We start from the raw sequence: 9,227 nt of genomic DNA, 5'->3' as shown, positions 1-9,227 counted from the left end.
CCCTTCCTGGCCCGGGGGAGGTTCCATGATTAGGTGCTGCCTTCGCCTCTGATCCCTGTCCATTTTCTTCTCTTTCTCCAGGCTTCATCCAAGAGAAGTGTCTCCTTTTTTGTTACCTCCCCTGACTACACTTGAAATGCTCCTTGGGGAGTGAGCCCTCCTCCTTGGCAGGATCTGGTTTCTTCCTGCTCACGGAACCTAAAGGGTGGTTTTAAGCCTGCCATAGTCAAAGATGTTTGAAAGTTATGTCATGATTTCTCTGACAATCATCTCGGAAAGTTAGTAGTGGGTGCTGTAGACCCCGGGAGGGGTAGAGTTGAGATGCCTGCTAGGAATCTAGTGGGATATTGGAACCTGGCACTCAAGGAGTAACCCAGGCTGGAGAGATTCACTGGGGAATCATGCTACACAGCTGACACGTATTAGGAGGCTGACTCAGGAAGACAGGAAAGAGAAGAGGGCCGAAGACTGAGCCCCAGGTCACTCCAGCGACCAGAGGGGTGGAAGGGAAGAGCTCGGGAGGTAAGTAAACGTCAGAAGAGCATGACTCAGGGAGGACGGGTGCTCCGCCGATTCAGGGGTGCTCCGCCGATTCAGGGGTGCTCATAGGCCAGGGCGGGGAGGGCCGAGGGCTGACTCCGGAGGAGGTCGTTGGTGAATCTGGCAGGAGCAGCCTCCACAGAGCGAAAGTCAATCAAGCAGGGGAGGAGGAAGGTGAGTGAACATGACCACGGACTGAATGGTCTTGCTGTGAAGGGCAGCAGACGCACGGGATAGGATCTGGTACCCAGGGAGCGGGGAGCAGGGACAGCTCACCCAGAGCGCCCTGACACCGGGCAGGGGGTGCGGCCGTGGCTGCTGGGAGATGGGAAGGCCAGAGCTCAGGGCAGGGAATCGGGAATCGTGCAGCGTGAAATCAGAGCCAGCTCCGCCATCCAGAGTGAGGCTGAAGGAAGTGGCCTGGGATGGGGGGAAAGCGGGTGGACTGGAGAAACGTGGGCCACCTGATGTTTGTGGTCCTTTCATGTGAGACGCCCCATCACGGCTGCGTGTCTTTCTTCAGCCACGCACAGCCGTGTGAGCAGAGGCGCAGAGCAGGCAGAGCCAGATTTAACCAAGGTTGGGGTTTCTGCCACCACTGTCTCCCCTGATTCTTCAGGGTTGGACTGGAACGATACCACCGGCTTCCCCCGGCCTCCGGTTCGCAGATGGCAGATCGCGGGACTGCTCGGCCTCTGTGACTGCACGCGCCAACTCCCCATGATAAACCTTTCTATGTATCTCTATATATATCCTATTGCTTCTGTTTCTCTGGAGAACTCTGACTAACACAAGGCATATTGGGGAAAGTAATAGGAGGGGAGAGGGGGGCGTGTGGCAGGCTTAGGAGAGAGAGTGGGGGAAAGTTCTAGAAGTGTGAGGAGGAGCCAGAAGGCAGCCTGGCTCACGCTGGCCTGGAGCAGGGGACAGGCACCCCCTGAGAGGCCCTCAGGAGCCGGCCAGGTGTGGGCTGGAGCATGAAGAACGTTCAGACAAGAGGTCGCAAATACAGGAAACCGCAGGAATCGGGTCGGGCAGGGGCCAGGGGGTCTTCGGGCACCGGGGAAGAAGGGGTTTAGACCTTCAGCAGTTAAAGAATGTGTGTCTCTCCAATCAGAGATAAAAAACGTGCCCAGAGTCACAAGGCTGCTCAGTGACAGGGACATGATTCTGACTCCAAAGCCCAGACTTCCTCCTCTGCGGTGCAGGCTGCTTGGTGGGAAAGGACTCACTGCCCACTCCTGGTTCCGGGAAACACGGGGTCTCCAGCCAGCCTCCCTTTTCTGTCAAGGAGACCCCGATATCAGTGGCGTTAACCCCTATAGGCTCACAGATCTCTTCAAGATGCTGGGCAAAATCTATGGGTTTTTCCCAGAAAAATATGCATGTCCACAAGGTGTCACCTGCCATTTCCAGGGGTCGCGGACCCCAAAACGCATCCCAAGCCCTCAGGTTGATGCCCCTGCCCGATGGCCTCTGCCTCTCATGAAGGCAGAGCCAAGGTGAGCTGGCAGTGGGGCCTGAAGCAGGGCATGGTACAGTGGCCCTGAAGTGACCTCCGCTAGGAGCACCTGGTTATTAAGAGCCAAGTGACTAAACCACCACTTCTGCACTCACTGCCTGGTCAGCAGGCTCACTTGGCTGTTGCCAGGACACCAGGACGAGGGAGAAGGAGGCATTGGGATGGAAGCTGGGGAGCTGGCCTCCTCAGCAGGAAGCCGGTGGTGTGACATCTGCACTCGCAGCTCGTCCCCACTCAGGGCTCGTAAAGGTACCTCCTGCTGCCCTCCCCGCCTCCTGCTGCCCTCCCTCATTGCTAAGTAGGTCACCTGGCCTGCTCAGGAGTCTTTTCAGAAGCATGTCATCCATCAGCTGTTCAGCCCTGTCTGGGAAGCTCACAGGGGCTCCTTTTGTGTGGACACAAAACACAACTCCAAAAAGCCAGGCCTGGCTGGGGTGCAGCCAGGACCTCTGTGCTCCCCCGGACCCAGGGAGAACACCGCTCAGGAGTGCCTCACGCTCTTTCCCAGCTGTCCAGGGCTCCGAGGTGAGTACCCCCACAAGGCAGCAGGGTTTTGGCCAAAGGGAACCTGTTCTAGGAGGCTCTGGAGGCCTCTGGAGAGGTATGCAGCAGACCCCCGCCCCCAGCAGACCCCTCCCCCAGCAGACCCCTCCCCCAGCAGACCCCCTTGAATTAGAGTGCTGGCCAAAAGCACCTCTTTCTCCAGTCCTTGGCTTTTTTCCCTTTTCGTGTTGATGCTGGAGAGACCCAGCCTTTGTTTCAAGCTCACGTCTTTCCCTGGAAAGGAAACAATCCATTTGCTTCCTCCGCTCCCTGCTCTTCGCTTCAGAAATATGGAAACGCCCCACACTGTAAGCACAATACACACAGCCCCTAATCTTAGACGACGATGAGAACCAGGAGCACCAAAGTGAAGCCGAAGCCGGTCTCCTCATCGCCAGGGCATTGAAACGGACTCCGGCTGACAGCCAGCGAGAGCAGGACGCTTGTGCGCCTTGATGAGGATACAGAAGGCCCGATTTCTAGGTGATCGCTGTGGCACCAGATTCCCGTCACCTGCACAGAATAGGCTCATTTCCTGGCCCAATCGGGGCCCAGGCTGCTCTGGGTGGGCTCTTTCCATAGTAAAAATCTTACATTCTTAAAAAGAAAAAAAGGAGGTTTTATTGGAGGACACCCACGCAGAGCGGGAGCTGGCTGCCATCGGGGCGGGGGCTCTGCATGCAGGCCGGGCAGGACCCTGCTCTCCTGGTGTCGTGGCTCCCTCCTGGGACCGGGCCCCCGGGTGCTCCCCCGGCCTCCGCTACTGCTCGCAGGTCCAGCTCGCTGGGGAGGGCGCCCACCGCCCGACCCGGACCTCTGCACATCCCCATGCAGGGTCCCCCTCCCATCGCGGGCACCTGTCTCGTGGCCTCTTTGCTCCAGTTCCTGAGAGAGAGACGTGGATCGGCCCTTGCATTGGTTTGCTGGGGCCGCCATCAAGGGACATTCCACAGACTTGGGGGGACGACATCAATAAATGCATAAGAAGGTCACCCCACTTATGCCTGCTTTCCTATCTCGGCTTCCCCCTTATCTTCCTTAGAAATTCTCTTTGTTTTGCTCTGTGCTCATTTAATCCTAATGACGGGGAGAGAAGGAATAATTAACTCCCGGGCTGGGCTGTCCCTTTGTCTCAGGCGCTTTGCATTCTCCCTGCCTTCCTCCTCCTGAGAGCAAACTCTTTTATCCCGTTTCCCAGTTTCCTTTGATGGCTGGGAGGACGTGTTTGTTAGTGCTGTTCTCAAGGCTTGGAGGTCATGTCAGTCCCTGCTCCTGTAAAAAGGACGGATTCGGAGCAGCCTCCTCTTCCTCCCCTTCGCTTGTTTATGTGTTTGCGTCGTCTGTTTTCAGCACTCATTGTCCCGTATATGAAAATATGAACCCTTATTTTGACAGCTGGCTGCGTCTTTGATACTGGAAGCTGTCGTTTGGAAAAGAGAGGCAATGGCAGCAGCTGGGCAGCAGCTGGGCTGCTGTGCGGTCGGCCCTGAGTGCAGCTGTGGGTGGCTCCTGTGGGATTTGGGATGGGGGGGGGCGGCGGGGGACTTCGCGTCTGCTTTGTGTTTTGCCCAATTCCCTGGGCTGGATATCATTAGGCTACAAGCACCACGCTCTGTTTCCTTAGAGCCAGGAGTTCCTGGAACCAGGCAAGGAGGAAGGAGAGAGAGGCAGAGAACAGGAGAGGAAAGGACAGGAAGCAGCAGAGAGCACCCCAAAGGTGGGTCAGAGTGAAGTGGGGGGCAGTGACGAGGGGGAGAGAGATCCCAGGAAGAGAAAGGGGAAAACGAGGCGGAGGCAGTGGGGTGCTGGGGTATGGAGGGGCTGATGGCCTGAGCTGAACTCTGTCCCAGTCTTTTCAGGCCCTTAGGACGAACTACCGCAGACTGGGTGGCTTATAAACAATGGAGACTTATTTCTCACACTGCTGGAGGCTGGAAGTCCGAGATCGGGGTGCCGGCAGAGTGGGGTTCTTGCGACAGCCCTCTTCCGGGTTGCAGCCAGCCAGCCTTTTGCTCTGTCCCCACGTGGTGGAAGAGAGGGGAAAGGAAGCTCTCTGGGTCTCTTCTTAGGAGGACACTAATCCCATCACGAGGTGACCTAAGCACCCACCCCCCTGAAGCCCACGCCTCCTAACACCATCACGGGCGGGGGTGGGGGCATGGGGAAGGTTAGGGTGTCAACGTCAGATTCTGTGGCACGGAAATCACTCTTGGGAGCCTGGCGATAAGTTTGGCTCATTCATTCAGCTTGTACACTGCACTCTTCCCGTGGCTGGACAGTGTCCTGGGCGCTGGGAACACGGCAGGAGTGAGACAGGCACAGCTCCTGCTCTGGCGGAAAAACCATTCTATGAAGGGGAGTTTGCAGGAGGAAAAGTCGGGGTGGATTGCAAAACGTAGCATTTGTAGCTAAGCCCCAGACTCCAGCCCTGAGCTAGTGATTGCATTCTAAACCCTACCAGATCATTAATCGATGTTTTGCCTTCACCAAGTTTGGCCCAGGAATGAGATGGGACTGTGTCTGTGGGCAGAAGAACATCTTTGGATCTGGCTGGGAAAAATGGGAAGAAACGTCGCACCGGGACCCACACAGTCATGTCCCCAGCAGCGTTATTCACAGGAGTCAAAAGGTGGAAACGACCGAAGAACCGTCGACGGATGAAAGAATAAACAAAATGTGCGTACGTCTAATGGGGCATGATTCAGCCTTAGAGGGAAGGACTTTCTGACCCGTACTGCAACCTGGATGAAACCTGGGGACACTTGGCTCATTGAATAAGCATGAAATCAGCACCCGGCTTCCCTGGCTGATTTTGGTGCAGTAGGTTCTTGTGATTCCACGGGGTGACAGATGCTGCCCTAAGCATGCTTACTTAGCCCAGTGGTCCCCAAAGTGCAGTCTGTGGACCAGCAGCAGCAGCAGCATCACCTGGGTACTAATTAGAGCACCAAATTATCAGGCCTCGCCTGAGACCTGCTGAATCAGATATGCTGGGGGTGGAGCCCAGCAACCTGCCTTGGCAAGCCTTTCGGGTGGTTCTGAGTCACACTGAAGTCTGAGAACCACTGAGATAGAGCTTTTGACAACTCCCGTTTCGCTGATGCTCTGATAACTAAACCGGAGCCCTTAGACAACTGGGTACGCAGTTTCCCCATGCATGTGACCGATTATCAGAGGAACAGACAATTTATTATGGTTTTTTTTTAATGTTAGCATGGAAATGTTGTTTATATATTACTGGGGTCGGAAAAGTTAATAAAGAAATTCAAAATACTCCGGCTCCAGAGGCCACACCTGGCATAATTCATGGAAACTTCAAGGGGGTAAATTTTGGCTTAGCAAAAGGAGGGCTCTAGCCATGCGAAGGGTTTTCCTGGGGTGTAGCGTCTGCACTCTCATTGTAGTGTGCCATCTGGACGCCATGAGGATATTTAAGAAGGAAATCAGCTGGGCCAAGGGGTCCCAGATGCCTCTCTGAACAGTGACAGTGTCGGAGTCACCTGGGGTTATTAAAAATAAGTTCTGGTATCCCACTCACCAAGATTCTGATTTGTCACAGCTGTGGTGCGTCTGTGACATTGCATTGACTCAGGTGATTTTGAAATGCTAGGTGTGAGGGTTACTAAACCAGGTAGATTGCATGCCCCTTTCCAATTCTATGACTGTACAAAAGGCTAACTTCTAAAGGTCGGAAATGAGAAAAGATGAAAGAATTTTCTCCTTCAGATAAAAAGCTTATATTAAAAAGTAATACGCATGGAGGTGTTTTCAGCTCTACTAAGGATACCCGTAAGAGACAAATTTAAATGACCGTAGAAAAGATTTGGATTAAAGGAAGAAAAATTTCTTAGCAATGAGGACCGTTAAACATTGGGATGGGCTGAAAGGGTTCATCGTGGAAGATTCTTCTCTACAGATTTCTAAAACTGGACGGGCTTCTCATCAGTCTGAAATGATGCTGGGGATGGTTTTAAACTTCCTTCCAGCCCTGACGCTGACGTTCCAATTTACACAACGGCATAGTAAACGGATACAGACTGTCTCCCTCACGCTTACAGAACAGCCACAATGAAAACGTCCCTTGTTATTAGATTGCTAATAAAACAGAATCAGCAAGTGGCGAACACATAAATATTTGTACACTACTAAGACCTGGGTTTGACTAGGAGGACAATCCAGCTTCCTGTCGACCCAGCAGGCACTGAATCCCCTGTGGGTGAAAGAGGCATCGGCTTTCGTCCCAGCATTCATCCACGTGCACCAGGGCTCCAACATGGAAAAATAAGAAACTTCTACCTGACAATATCTTCCTGTGACTCGATTTTAAGATACAGCTGGAGTTAGACATCAAGGTCAAGCACTGAAAAAAGAAGATCTTAAAATGAAATGGGTGGCAGGAAGGAAGCCTCTGAACAAATACAGATATGAATAGCAACTGGAGAGCACAAGCTCCACCCTGGATGTAAGGTGAGGAGCTGACATCAAGCCAGGGCAGGGACATGGGACCCGGAGGTGAACCTGACTGGACACCAGGCCAGAGGAGACACAGGCGTCACCTAGCACTGCATTTAAAACTCTTAAGTAGTCCGCTTCACGAAGGAGAGTCCTAGGGAGACCCTTGTATTTCTTCAGTCAGAGGCGTCACCAAAAGTGATGTAGAGCTTATGAAAACCCTTCCAAGTTGTATAGGACTCAGAAGATTCCCCTTGTCAAAGAGCATGTTTACAAAGCACAGCTTAGTGGTTTAAAACGCTGGCCCTGGAGCCAGGTGACTGGTGAAAACCGTCCTCTCCTACTAGACCGCGGGCAAGTCTCTGAACACTTCTTGCCTCCGTGTCCTTATTCGGAATATGAGGTCAGTAAATAGAGCTGGGCGATGGATGCCATCTCACAAGATAATGGCCGACTGACGGCAGGGGCTGGGGGACAATAAGCGCTTGAGAGATGTTAGCTTTTACCATTTTTCTAAAGAAATGCATGGCTAAACTCTTAGATTCACTGAAGCAGTGTCTCCCCAAAGCCAGGCTGACACCTGGCACCAATCTGTGGCAAAACAGGAGAAATAAGGACAACGTCGTTCCTTGGCTAATTTCTCCATCTCTCTGAGTATGTTTCTCACCTTATTCTCTCTATTGCTTTTGCTCCAGCCCTTGGAGAGAAGCAGAATACACCTCTCCGAAACATGCCACATTGGCATAAGGACTCTTTTGAGTGGAAGGCAATTGAGAAGAAGCAGAGACAAGAGAAGCCCTCTGCCCTCCTCCCCCTATTCATCTAAAAGCAGGACCCTAATTAGCAAAGGTGTCCCCAGCTTCCCTCTCTGCCAGGAAGGACAGAAGTTAATCACTGGAGATAACGCCAGACCCTTATCGAGATCACATCAGAGAAAACAAACTTTACTCACTAGCTTACCTTCCATCAGTCCCCCATATGTTAACCTTCTCGCAATTTGCCGCCTTAGAAACGCAAAGACTTTTTCCTTTGTCTTGTCACTTCTGTAAACATGTATTTTTTCTCTCGTTCAGATGCTATGTGACCCTAAGTTCTAACCGCCCCTTCACTGGGTGCCCGCATGTGTTCGTGCAACACACTTGTCAATCAACTTCTGTTTGTGTTTCTTTTGTTTAATCTGTCTCGGGTCAGTCTAATTTACAGGTTGGGGCCCATGAACCTAGGAGGGTTGAGGGGAAAAAAAGTTAAGTTTTTCCTTCCCCACACCCTTTAGGCTATTTTCTACCCCTGCCTTTTTTGGGGGGGCATCCTCCCTGCCCCATTTGTCCTCCCCCTCCCACATTTCATGTCTGTTTCTGTTTTTGTTCCTGATTTTTTTCTAGCAACAGTTGCTGCATCCTCATGTGTACCCTCTCAGCCTGGTGACTGCGGTGGAAGACACACAGCTGCCGTGTGCCGTGGGGCAAACACTCTCCAGGTGGAGGTCCGTGCTGGGAACAGAACGGACGAGGCACTTGAGATTGATCTTCCCGTCTCCAGACAGTGACATGTCATTAATTGAGAAGCTTTCTCGGCACCAGAGTTTGGATCGCCGCCCACATCGCTTCCAACGACATTGCCCACAGTGAATGTGAGGGAGAGAGGTCGGGTTCTGTACAGACTCTGAGGATCAGAGCCAAGGGACAGATACGAATCTAGGATTCTAGCAGTTTCCTTGAAATTTGGCGGGGAGATATTGCTCCACTTTAGAGAGCCAGCTTGGCCACACGTGTCCCGGTTCACCTGGGACTTTCCTGGTTTCAGCACTAAAAGCCTCTCACTCTGGGAAGGCCCTGGCACACTGGGACAGTTGGTCACCTCCGCGCTAGTAGTAACCAACCCTCTACTGGGCTATTTGTCAAACATTAGGCACAGGTGGGCCTCGTTCAGAGCGTGAAACCAGTGGGAAGAGATTGAAGAACGATTTACCCCAGAGGAGGGAAAGCTGGTGTTGGGGACGGGCCGGGGCTAGAACGTGTGTCCAGCTGCTGTCCATCTCCACCCCAGCTCGGAGCCAGAGGAAATGGGTGTGAGTGGAGCCCGAACTTACTCAAACATCGAATTTCCTGACAGTGAGTATTCTTAGACACTAGAATGAGTTTCTAAGACAGATGAGGTATTATGCTTGGAG

General features: G+C 52.8%; 1 long non-coding RNA gene across 1 annotated transcript; it reads left to right on the top strand.

Annotated features, from left to right (window-relative positions):
- The first annotated feature begins 323 nt into the window (after nt 1-323).
- LOC111740350 lies at nt 324-5,878 on the top strand. Its single transcript, XR_002780596.1, has 2 exons — nt 324-522; nt 5,097-5,878. It is a non-coding gene; the product is annotated as an uncharacterized LOC111740350 (long non-coding RNA).
- The last annotated feature ends 3,349 nt before the right edge of the window (nt 5,879-9,227 follow it).

This window comes from Pteropus vampyrus, unplaced genomic scaffold, assembly GCF_000151845.1.
Source record: "Pteropus vampyrus isolate Shadow unplaced genomic scaffold, Pvam_2.0 Scaffold62, whole genome shotgun sequence".
In the NCBI taxonomy this organism is placed as follows: domain Eukaryota; kingdom Metazoa; phylum Chordata; class Mammalia; order Chiroptera; family Pteropodidae; genus Pteropus; species Pteropus vampyrus.
Note: the sequence above shows the minus strand (reverse complement) of the source record. Positions and strands in the feature narration are given on the sequence as shown.